The 13,538-nt window shown below is 39.6% G+C and overlaps 1 protein-coding gene across 1 annotated transcript in view; it reads right to left on the reverse strand.

Moving 5' to 3' along the window:
* The window catches only part of sema4ba (sema domain, immunoglobulin domain (Ig), transmembrane domain (TM) and short cytoplasmic domain, (semaphorin) 4Ba), a 94,157-nt gene extending 84,679 nt beyond the window's left edge, over positions 1-9,478 (reverse strand). Inside the window, exon 1 of the mRNA XM_007906942.2 lies at positions 9,440-9,478. The gene's annotated coding sequence lies outside the window, so the exon portion shown is untranslated. The remainder of the gene's footprint in view (positions 1-9,439) is intronic.
* Between the last annotated feature and the right edge of the window lie 4,060 nt (positions 9,479-13,538).

Here is a 13,538-nt window from a genome sequence, read left to right on the forward strand (position 1 = left end):
AAAGGTGACAAGTATCTTCAAACTTTGTTGCCTTGGTCGGCTAACATAAGTTACACTTTATGAAGAGTTGTGGAACTGAAACTCTTAAAACTATTGTGCTCCTGCACCAGGCAACATTTTAAAACCTTTATTGCTAAATGTTGACCTCTAAAGGACCCGTCACAGTGTTTCCCACCACTCCACTCCGCTAACCTGTTTGGAGAACTCTAGTTGTGTACCTGAATTGGACAAACTAAAAGCAAAATGTGCAGGACAAAGTAAAGAGAAGCTTTGCAGACAGAAAAACAGCATTCCTACCTACTCCCCGCAATAAATCAGAAACCTGTCTTTCTTAACTCAGTTGATAGATTTCCCAGTTCAGTTTTGTGTCTAATGAACTGCTAGGCTTTTCGTGTTTCAGCATAGAATGTCCTATTAAACCAACACCATATCCATACGTCTTATTAACTGCAGTAGAGAATCTCCTTTACATCAAAAACTCTGGGGACAAAAGGAAACAATAAAGGCAATACCTTTTGCCATTACTTTTTAAGCTACTTTGATGGAAAGATTTAATATTTATACAGTATTATACTGAGAATTCTCATGATTTGGACAAGCTGCAGAGCTTCATAACAATCCAGATTTAAATCAAAAGTAGCCGGTCATCGCATCAATTTACAATGGGAATTAAAATGTTATTAAAATGCTAATACCTCTGCATTACAGCATATTTTGCAATCATTTTACCTAAACATGGGTATGAAGAACTGCTATTAAGACTGATAAAAGGGTTGAGAGTAAGTGAGCTGCATGCAGCCTAGGGCTACAACAAAATTATTCTAAACTGCAAATCATTAGTCTAGTTGTACGTTTAGAACGTACATACGTTGCCATAATCCATGGAGACAAATTTTATTTAGTTCTACTAATACATATTGATCAGCCCTTGCTGGACTGCATCAAACAAATGAGAATCACATTACAGCAAATTTAGGACTTGACAGTTAGGAACGAAAAATGTAAGGCAAGCGGGGGAAGAGGGAGGGAGGCATTGGCTTTTCTACAGGCTCAGTAATGTTGAGTAACTATTCTTTCGGTAATTGGGATTCAAAAGAATTTGATTAGCCTACACTGTGAAATGCACCTTACCCACCATTCATGCTTGTGCATTATACTGCAGCTACCAGGTGAACACACCTGTTTACGAGAAGGTGCTTTCAAGAAGGGAATGTGTATTGGAGAAGTTATTATAGGTTAAACACGGTACAGTTATGGGAAGGGTGTGTGGAGGCAGGGAGTTGATCGAGAGAGGGGCATGCGAACGTGTGTGTATGTGTGTGGTGGGGGAGGGGGGGGTGCATCAGTGAATGGTGTGGGGAGGGTATGTGTGGAGATGGGGTGTGTGTGTAGGGGGAATGGTGTATATGAGGAGATGGTGTGTATGTGAGGGGGTTAGAGGATATGTGTGAGAAACACAAAGCTTTGTGATTCAGCAAAGCATCCAATTACTGATCCTTCTGCCACTGTGCAGATAAAATGGATTTACCAAGAGCCACTTCGGAGAGTAGACAATGCCTTTCATGTCTAATACATGGAATCAATAACAAATTTTGAATATTAATACCAAAGGGGGAGTGAACAATTCCTGTACTGATATTTCATGCAACAATGCTTGACCTAATGCCAATAAGCTGTATAAAATGCGAAGGAAATAGTAATCCTAACTATTAAATTAAAATGCATTGCAAAGCACATGCAGATTGACAGAAAGACCTGCACTGTTGTAGTTATGTATGCTGAAGGAAAAATAATGCGTTTATAATCACAGGAGAGCATTGATGTGTGGGGGAAGGGAAAGTAACCATGTCCAACAACAGAAAAAGCTTGAGCTGTCCATCAAAGCAATTCTAAGCCTCTAAAATCCAATAAACAATGCAATTGGGTTGGAAGTAGAAATTGGAATTAGCCCAAATGATAGACGTTCAAAGCACAATTATAAAGATATTTCAGCTTTGAAAGATGCAATGCTGAATCTCTCAGTCAGCACTGCACAAACCTCTTAAACAGTTGAACTTGAAGTGGCTGTTCGCATGTATCTGAAGATAAACTAAAATTAAATGTAAATCCAAAGAGACTTCAATTAGGATTTTATTTTCCCCCATTTTTTCCCTTTAATTAGGCATAGTGCCTTACCCAAGTGTCTGGACATATGCGAGTCTTGAAGATGAGTGTTATCAGGCTATTTTGTGGACAGAGGAAATGGGGAGACATCACAGCAAAACCCAGTCTTGTCTTCATTCGATAGCCACACCTTTCAATAAGTCACTGAACAACACAAAGAACATGAAGCCTGACTGATTTCCCTCCTCTCTTGCAAACAATTGCTCGGCTAGCTGGGATAAGCAATCTCATGGGGAGGGTGGTGGGGGGGGGAGTGTGTTGTGTGTGTGTGTGTGTGTGTGGGTGGGGGAGCACTGTAAGAACTGACTGGCGACAGAAAATGTTGGTTGCTGTTTAGAAATGGAATGGAGGCTTTAGAAGTTTCCTTCAAATCAAAAGTGTTTAATTGAGTGGACGTGATAGCCCGCCCGACATAAAGTAATCCAACTCCTCAGCTGTACAATAATCATTAAATATTTATTAGTGGCTCAGACAGTTTATGAAGTAGATAGATCAGCCACCCAGTCTGGGAGGATTCCAGGTTTGATTACCCTCGCTGCCAAGTTAGCTGATCTCAGCTGTTGCCGTACTAAGGACAGAATAATTGGCCTCAGTGGCCCCAGATTAATAAATGATAGGAATTCCGCTCCTGATCGTTCTCCAGTGACCCTGGTGGAAATACATATGAAGGGAGGGCTTCAGATGACGAAATGACTAGCCTTAGCTATGTCAGCCTGGCTCAGCTGGTAGCATTCTGAGTCAGAAAGTTGTGGGTTCAAGCCCCATGTTGAGGCTTGGAACTCATCTAATCTAAAATGAGATTTCAATGCAATGCTGAGGTTTGCTGCATTATTGGAGGTACCATCTTCGAATGAGATGTTAAAACTATTATTTGGATTATCAAATAGTCTGTTAATAAGATTCACATATGGCAACTTGGTGAAAGTAAAAAAACATAGTCAAATGAAAGGTAAAATATAAAGTCAAGGAAGTTGACAAAATCCGAGGAGGAAACTATCAAGAGATTTACATTCCTAGAAATCTGCATCACAGAAGATCATTCAGACCATTAAATCTACAGACGCTCTCAGAGCAAGGTGTTCATACAATCAACTCGCCCATCTTATCTCTTTCCCACTTTAAGCCTCTATCTTTCATATTCAAAATTTTCATATGGTTAAATGAGACTACGTAAAGTGCCAATAACAGGTCTATTTTTAGTTTCCAATGCCAAAACCCTACCTTCAATCCTGAGAATCAGTGAAACATTCACTTTGATATTGACTGAAGTGACCATTTACTTTTATCAAACTTTACAAAATCAATCTCATCAGTATTCATTTTGTGTGAATTTCAGTACATCAGAAAAACTGCTTGAAGATGTAAGTGAACCTCTAGTTTTGTTCAGCTTTTTTCTTATGCCACTTCCCAGCAATCAGAAAAAAAATACTAGTTAATTGTCCACTGAGCTGTAATTTTCTCCCAGTTCAGTCGATACCAACTGTGATTTTGGTCTTGCGATCAGCAACAGAGACCGTGATCACTGGCTCAGCCAGATGCATTGCTGAGGTTGGAGATAATGAATTGGTTTGAAAGTAGGGTCCTGTTACCATTTATTTTAGAAAATATAATCTGCCTTCCCCCTTCTTGCTCATACTTCCATTGCTTTGCCCAAACCTTCTGGCAATCACTTACTGTATTTCCTCACTTTATATTCCATTTCCTGCTTGCTATTTCCATCATTATACATACTGTGATTATTTTTCTCCTCATTAATTCTCACAATTCCTGTTCTCCCTTTTTTATGCTTTGCTGTAAATTGAGCCTGAACCAGCATGTGGAATTGACTTATTACCGCTATTTTCTAATCATTAATCCAGAGATTTTAACTGGAGTGTTGTTAACAGTCAGACCAGCCCCACAGGAATTGCACAGCAAAAAGTGCAAGTTCAAATAAACCCGGGACTGAGTATTTCTGTCCTACCTTACAACCTCCGACTGAATAGCGGAGAGCGCAGGCCATAGAGGAGAATCCATGGATGATGATTGAAGTCTATATTGTTTTACCATTAGTTTTAAAAAGTAATAATCTATTTATGAACAGTTTCCTCTGCGAATGTGAATCACTATTTTTCAAACAGGACAGGCAAAACCCTGAACTGAGCAAAATTGTTACAAGATTACACATCAAGTTACAAGGTTATATCTTGTTTCTTCAGGATGGGATACTCGGTTTATAGGATTGAATGACCAATTTTTACCAGTTTTTAAATATGGTCTTCCCCAAGCCAATTGAAAATGTTGCAAATGCTCATCTGGGATTTCCATTAATGGGCCAGCTGATTTCAGTAAATCCCGCAACACACTTTCCAGTAAAACCTGTGAATCACTTTAAGATGTCCTTCTGATTTGAAAGGCCCTATATCAAATGCAAGGACTATTAGTAGCAGGACATATTTTAATGATGTGTTCTACAGTTAATTAATTAATGAATTAGACTTCAAAGCCCTCCACAGGCTTGCTGCTCCCTACCTCTGTGACCTGCTAACTCCATTTGGCCTGTTTGCTCCCTCTGTTCAGCGGGCTCCAGCCTGCTCCTTGTCCCCTGCTCAGCCCATCATCGGACAGTCCATTCGCTTCGCCTTTTCCTTACCACCTTCAAGGCCCATCTCAAGACCCTCCTCTTTGACCTCACCTTCATCCTACCACTCCCTTCCCAGCCTTCCACCCCTCCTGATCTCAACCCCCAGATGATTCTCCAGCACCTTGGGATGTCCTCCCGACATGAAAGGCGCTATACAAATGTAATTTGTTATTGTTGTGAATGGAATGCGTTTAGGAGTACTGCAATTATTGTATGATTTAAAATGCTAAACTGAGCTAATGTGTCCACTAAATACAAGAGCACAATACTCTGATTACATTTTGTTGGAAATAAACAGATCCCCTCCTGCTCCATCAGAGTAAGAGCTTCTCAGTCCTGTTCACAATCTTCAATGATTTTCACATCCAGTAACATTTATGGATTTTCAAATTGAGGCAATCAGAGGTGCATCTAACTGATACAGATGAACCCATTGACTGACGATCTGGACAGTAACAACATACGTTTCAAGGGGTACAAGTTACCGCATAATAAGGATCATTAACTGCAACCCAATAATTTTACATGCACATTGGAAGCAGAAATAATCCTCAACACTGGAAAGTAAATGGGTTAATAAGCAACTTTAACCTAGATCATGAAAAAAAATCTGTGTTTGGAATGATTGTTGCAAAGTAGTAAGTTTTTGCAAGAATTCCTAAAATACGATGCAAAGTGGAACATCAGTAATGTAGGAATGAACAATCATCTGCCTTGCTCTCCTGCAATTGTTCCAGTCGGAGGGATAACACATAATTGACATGACACAGTCAAACAACTGAGGCTTAGCATGGCAGGAATGGATGGATCAGCAAGTTTTATGCGGTAACAAGACCAGAGAGATAAAGCACAGATACAGAGTTGTACTTTAATCAGCTCCTGGTCCACGATACCAAAGTGAAACACGCTGGAATGTTATTTTAGGAAGGGTTTAAGTTCAGCGTTCATGAGTTAAATGGTGAAATGGAATGCCAGAGCATTGTTTTACTTTTCTTTCATCGCAAACTGCCAGCTCATCTGACCTAGAAATCACATCGAGTGCCAGGGTTGGTGGTTTCTGGCTGCAAAACATGCTCTCTGTAAACTGGTTCAAATGTCAATACTTTACGTGCTACACAACCAGATTGTGATCCCCACAGACATGTAGTTTCACAAAGAGAACTACATCCCAAGCCACAAAAAACGTTTCAAATCACAGATCTGCTGGATATATTCATCCTCCTCACGCCAGTATGACTAATATCAGCATAGTGAAAACAGTAGTATAAGACTATATATTATTTTTACAATAGTTCTGCTGTTTTAAAATACTTGCCAGTCTCTTATGGCCAGTTTCCTCTGACAGGATATTCTGGGCACTGGTAAGTAAATTATGTCAGAACAATCCCAGCTGTTGTATCTCAAGCCCTTTCACGTCTCGAAGAAAAAATATGCAGAATGTCACAGTAACAAAGGTCTGATGAAATCTCTGAAGGTCAGCAGCTAATTTTCTGAAAAGTTTTACGCTGCAATTAACCAGAAAGGGGAATCAAACAAAATAGTGTATAGATTTGAACAGCTGGATCCAAATGCTGTGGATACCAATGCTGAATATAAATCACCATTACATAAATGCAGCTGCCCTTGTTTCAAACAGGTAGGCTGTACGGAGTGGGTCTGGGTTTGTACTGATTTCTGTAAATGAAGCAGGCAAATTGTTTCAAAATAATCATTTGCAGGAAATAGCATTTTCCCCATTATGCCAACCCACTATTACTAAAACTAGTCCCCAACGTATACCCAGAATGTACTGACAGTAGGGAAAACAAACAAAGAGATTTTTGTGGACATCAGAGAAATAACTGGAAAGAAGGAACAGCAAGATAAAGGGTGGATTAGAGAAATATTTACTCATTAGAACATTTGATTTTTCTCTACGTCTTTATTTTTGGTGCCTGACACATGTAGTAACCCATCATGTTCAAGAATATCCTGATAGACAAGAGTTCCTAACATGTATGTCACTTACACATGAAAAATTCCCCATGTCTGGAATGGAATATGCACGCTACCCTTCAGGGACACACGCTGCGTACCTAATTCTATAGAATAGTAAATGCAAGTTGGCAAGAGGCCAATATATATATTAGGGATTATCGCTAGAATTTAACCAGCTAAAACCCCATTGAGACCACTGCAAATTTCCCACTGTGTAGGACCACCGTGTGTGATAGGGCTTTGGCTTGCAGGGTTAACAGGAGATGAGGAATAATCCTTGCTCCCACTGACTGGTCACAAATTCACAAGATTGGTCTGGATGAAGAAGGCCCTTCAGCCAATCTGATCTCATCCTTCAGGCACTCCCAACCTACCACCAGCTCAATATCTACCCCTCCAAAAAATCTGTTGATGAGCTAGATTGACTGGTCTATCATCAGCAGTGTCAATTCAAACTCACCTGGCTCAGGAACCAGATCATCAAGACCACAGCAGGGAATGAACTTGATTCTGACATTGCCAAACACAACACCTTAGAGGCTGTTCAGCTCCAAGAAGACCCTCCTGACCTAACTGTACAGCGCCTTGGGACGTCCTCCCGACGTGAAAGGCGCTCAATAAATGGAATCTTGTTGTTGTTGTTGTTGTACTTACCTCTCCCTTCCCAAGGAGGATATCTGCATGCAGAAAATTATAATATGGCATGATGATCACCAATCGCAGCAATCAGCGCAACATAGAAATTAAATAAAATTGTCCAAACACAGTTTTTCTCCAAACACTTCTTTAGTTACCAGTTGCCTCCAGCCCATCAGACAAAGCTGTAAGAATAGAACAGGGAGGAGCACCCCCCCCCCCCCCCCCACTCCAAGTGACTCCATCCTCTAATGATGTGCATGCCCCACAGCACTCTGAACAATCTGTCTCTTTGTGCTCACTGTTTTACTCTTCTGATAACTCTTTGAGAAGCAGTTAATGTCTCAAATTCCTTTTGTATGGTTATTTGATTAATTTGCTTCATTATATTCTAACTGTGGAACATGTGCTTTAGTTTTTAAAAAATATAGGGACAATGGATCAATCTATGTTAAAAACTGTATTCAATTCACCGAAAGGAAAAGAAGAAGGACTCGCTTAAGTTCAAAGCCAGATTGATGCTGAGTAAAGGTGATAATGAGCCAGAGTAGTGTGGAATGAACTTGCCCAAGCTTCATTTCTGCTCATTCCCCATTGGCCATCTCCAAGCAGGGCACCAAGGTACACAAAGTGACTCAGATCCACCACCTACTGACAGAGGAAAGCATAGAAGGCAATGCCACAAGTACACAGCCACACAGACATAGGTTGGGTATTGTAGGCGAATACCAAACACACAGTGAGCACACTTAGTACTCATTCAAACAACACAAATTGTTTTAAATCATCATCATTCTCTTCTCCGTTGTATCCACAAGGGAACATCAATTTCAGGTAATGCATTCATGTAGCAGGGAGTAAAAAAGGAAGTCAAACAGAAAGGATTTTCACTTAAAGAGTGATAGATTGTGGTGTAGGGATGTTGAAGTAGATCGAATGAGTCTGCTAAAAAGGGAATTAGACATTTGTAGATTGTCACTTCTCGGCTGGACTACTCTAACATCCTCCTCGCTGGTCTCCCATCTATCACCATCCATAAAATCCAACTCATTCAGAACTCTGTCACCCGCATTCTCACCCGCATGAAACTCCGCTCCCCGATCACCCCAGTGAAAGGCTTTATGGGCCAAATACAGAAGAAACTCCATTGTTATACATGCTGTTTCAGGTCCGTAAACTGAATCATCACATAATGGGAAAGGAATCCAAAACAGCTACCACAACATCACTAAAAAATAGCCAACTTCTGGGTTGTCAGGTTGGGCCACGTGTTTCTGTCAGCTATGATGAGCAACTGCTTCCTGCACATGAGCACATGGTCACCTCCCCTCCCTCCTTCCTCGACATCCAACCCAGACACACTGTGGAGCACTGTGATGTTACTAAACGTGGAGGACACTGCAAGCAGTCGTTGATGTCACAGATACAATGCCGTAATTTCCAACCTACCTTTTCGTTAACAAGTTATCCTTCACCAGCAGGGCAGCAATTATAAACATACCTTAACCCTGGTAAACTAGTAACAGTTCCCATGATAAGATTTATTATGAATTAAAATGCCTAATTGAGCCCATTTTTAAAATTTTCTTTCAATGCTGAAAGTTCATGTCTAATGGGAACCAAACTGACACTAACCGGATTCATTACAGGATCATTATTAAGCATGAAAGAAGACATCCACTCTTTGTCCAAGTCAAGTTCAAAATGAGGTCCCAGAGGTTGCATCACCCAGCTCCCTACAGACGGAATTATATTTTAGTGATTCCATTGTTTTAACTAATCATACAATTCACTCACAGCATGGTAAAAAGACTTCAGTGTTACAGAAAAAATAACGTAACACGAGAATCCTTAAATGAAAGATTAGACAGAGGGGCTGCTTTGTACATTCCTACTCTCACCAATGAAGATTTCAAAGCATCAAGTTCAAATTTCATAGTCAATAAAATCCTTTATCAGAATTAGCTTGATGTGGTAAAGGCTTTGGTTCTAGCTGTCTATGCAAGATTGCAGTCTCAATCAATGAACGTTACAACTTACAGTGCGAGCTCTGTAACTCCTGCATTTGTAGTAGACACAGTATCAATGCGTTCCACCCTTTCTCAAAGGAACATCCTCTTGGTTCCACGTTTGTCTTTCCTCTGTACCCTGTTACACGATCACAACAGAGAGAATATGAAGCTGGAATACTGATTGCTCAAATTAGTATCTGCATTTCGAGGTTACAAGGTCAGGGTAACACAGTGCCGTACACAGTAGCACCACCATTCATTACACTGTATGTTATTATGTGCGATTTATTGCATCATGGCATTGCAATTCATCTACAAGATGCTCGAAACATTCCAGCAGTCTTTATTGATAATTTTACTTCAAGAGTCTTCCCTGTTCACTAATGTTCATGTCGACCAGAGGCATTACACACATCTGCCTTGTTTACATGGGGGAATGAATTCGGGATTGTTCTCTTTAACGTAAGATTAATTGAATCACCCAACAGTATATACTGTACCCCCCATAGGATGTGTGTCAGAGTGCTATACTTAGACAGAAGCTCAAAATTGAATTGAGCCATTCAGACAATAAACAAGGCTTGCCATAATGCAAGGAAGTCTTCCAACCAACTGTACTTCTTGGGAGCGCACTAAGACACAACACATTCACTTACACATATGCGTAAAGTGAATTCTCCAGCGTGACTGGTGCTTTTTTGTTTTGTTTACTTTACTGCAGCTTCACCTCATAGCAAAGTCTTGCCACTGTGACAATTGTACAGCACTTCAATGTGAATTCCAAGCCTGCATTTAGCCTTGAATTGGATTGAGAGAAGAGAACATTTCAATCTGGAATTGAATTGATTCCAGATTTTTGCTGAAATAAAATTATAATAACTCACATTCTGCAAAACAACATTGGAGAATTATAATAAGTTGCTTAAATATAGTTGTGTAAATTATAAGCAATGGTTCCAGTGAACAAGCTGGTATCTTGCAGTAAAAATAGCACTGTAACCATTCTACTAATTATGTGATTGTGCACACTTTAAATGAAATAAAGCAAAAGCTCCAGTTAGGCGTCTTTAGATCGTCTACTTCAATATCATCTTATCAGCAGATCGCATAAGAACAGATTACATTTATTTTAATTTTCATCTTCTTGTTTGTTCATATTTCACAAAGCGGCATTTTTAAAAAAATCAAAACATTAATACACTAGCGCTTTAATGTTTGATAAATTTATGCTTTCTCAACTTTGTGAAGTACGAAAATTTGCCAGACAGTAAATGAGGCTAGCCAACAACTAAAACAACTTCCTTCTTCCTTGATAATGCGAATTTGCTGTACTCTAATCCAGCATACACTGTTTCCGGCCTAATGTGTGGAAGTGGAGATTAAGGTCTGTTCACACAGATGATGTAAAGGCAACCGGACAACTTTACAATTTCTGACGTTTGTGCAAAACCATGGTTGTACATATTCATACAACCCAGTGACCCAAGCATGAAAGAAAGATCTGGATTGGATATTTTTACACTCCATAAAAATATGGAATGTAACTCCCTAGAGCATTACCTTCTACCCCATGCCCACCACACACCAAAAAAAAAGCCAAACACAGAATGCCTTGGGTCTGCATGTACTGCACCTCATGACCCAGCGGAAAAATTTGTGAAACCAACCCACGTAAGCAAATTCCATACACAATTCTAGTTGGAGACACTGAGGACACTGGTTAACTCAGCGCTACAATTTAAAGTTGGAAACTTCAATCATAATACCTAAAAAGTTAGCAAATTTACATTTTACACAGCCACACTTATAAACAGGAATTCAGATTGTAATGATGGACATCACTTAGTGCCAGTTTCAAGCAAACAACTTGGCTACACATCAATTTCTTGTATAATGAAAGTGTCAAAAACTCTCACATTGTAGCTGACCTCTTCTGGAGGTCCAATTTTCACTTCAATATTGCAGAGCGCTCAATTTGCTGACAAAAGCTCCATAATTAATCAATGTCAAACTCTCCCCGTCTGATCCTCTCCCTTCAACCTATTACAACCCCAGCCCCCCACCCCGCCCCCCACCCCCGCCACCCCTCACACACACACACAAAAAAACATAGATTTTAGGCTTTTTTCGCTTTTGGACAGAAAACTAACAGTGAACAGATTGAAATTCTCTTTCAACGTGGGTCAGTTTGAATTGGATTGTGGGATAAGCTGAATGCTCACGTCTCTTCGGCAACACTGGAATTTTACATTATAAAAAGGGTCGAAGGGTTACCACAATGCACTGAACCAAGGACCCTGAAATCATGGACCACGCAGCCATTCTGGCAATGTTGCTGGTTGGAGCTACCAGGGCTCAATGCTGCTGCAACCTGGACATCCCTTCCAGTCCTTTGACAGGCAATGCTGCTCTTAGCATACGGTAATTACTCACAGGCTTATAGTGTTCTCCAGTTTACAAAATACAGCTGCAATGGATCAGCATAAATTCAACGAATAAATAATTATTAGGGATAGTACTGACAAGCAAAGCTAACTGCATGCAAATACCCTCCTTCCTCTGTACGCTCTAATCACCAGTAAATTAAGTTTAAATACCACAAATATACACCAGCTTATTGGGCTTGACACTGAGAACTCATTTCATACTACTTTGTAAAAATTACACCCTCAATTTTCTATCTTTCCCAATAGGCTGCTCACAGTGTAAAATCCACCGATTGTCAGGAAGACAAAATTAGTCAGCGAAAGAAACACAAACATTAGTTAGACTACTGTTAAAGATCTACAGTTAAAGTACAACTCAAATCAGATGGTATTTGCCAGCTGATTAAACACTTCACAAAGCACAACAGAAACGTCTGCAGATGCACTATGATGCCCTTTGGCAAACTTGAAGACTAACATATATCATTAATTTTTAATTAAAAAGGAAATTCTGAAATTGAAGAATGTCAAACCAGTTAACGCACACTTTGATAACAGCACCATGCATACCCGATGAAGTACTGCATACATAAAATATAAATTTTACACTATGTTCATACTTCCAACAGTAAAACATTGTGGAGTAGGAAATATTCGTTATGCTTCCGCCCTGCATCAAGAGCTAGTTAAAACAAAAAAAGTGCTATTTTTATTTTTACCAACCCTTTAATAATACATATTCCCTTGACACTCCTTAGATCCATTGGAGCACACAAGAGCTGTCCATGAGCCAGCAAGAAGCAGAGCCTATTTGATTTGCAATAACTGCTCCTGAAATCATCTGTTTCAGATCTTACAAGGAGTCAGGCTTCAGCACAATTCAGGCTGGCTCTATTCCGATTGACGATGCTAAGATTTGTGGCAATTTGTGGCCTTGAAACTTGAAGCAAAATTGTAACATAAGCGGTGAATTAAGACAGGAAATATTTGAGAATACAGCTCAAGATACACAATATTAGTGCATCAGAGCATAACATCAGCTGTTAACCAGATACAAATTCCCTCTGAAATTTGACAAGCAACTTTTTTTTATTTCTTGATGAAACTAGCCAACGAAATGCGCTAAACTAATTCAAATACTGAATCTCTTAATCTGCAGGACAGAGAAAAAAAACTAATCAATGTGACAGATCCTATCTAATTTGATATGTAACAATTTTCTGCTGAGAGTTTTTTTTAATATATAAAATGAACTGGGAATAGATTTGCGATCGTAACGTAACTTTTTAAAAAAAATATATAAATTTGTCTACCTCCAGACAATTTCAAGATGCCCGAAGGCAAATGTGGCTGTCTGTATCAATTCATCCCACAGTTAGCTGGCAGGCGCTTTTTTTAACATGCACTGTATTCCAGACATGCACAGATGTTCAGATCTACCTTATATGTAGCAGAGGTTCATAAATAATTCTATAATGACTTAGGTTTTTTCGAGTACTTCAACTCGTGTGCCTATCAGTCTTCCTATGAAGAGCAATGCATGTATGGTAGATACATCCTTTTATGTAAGGCATTAATTAAACAAAACTATTCAAACAGGCCCATAGAGTTGAGCAATGTTGTGTAGTTGATAAATGCACTCTTCAGACCTCAACAGATTCCTGTAGACTCTTTTGAGGTTGATCAGCATTTTCCTCACCC

The sequence above is a fragment of the Callorhinchus milii genome, unplaced genomic scaffold, assembly GCF_018977255.1.
Source record: "Callorhinchus milii isolate IMCB2004 unplaced genomic scaffold, IMCB_Cmil_1.0 Scaffold26, whole genome shotgun sequence".
NCBI classification, from domain to species: Eukaryota; Metazoa; Chordata; class Chondrichthyes; order Chimaeriformes; family Callorhinchidae; genus Callorhinchus; species Callorhinchus milii.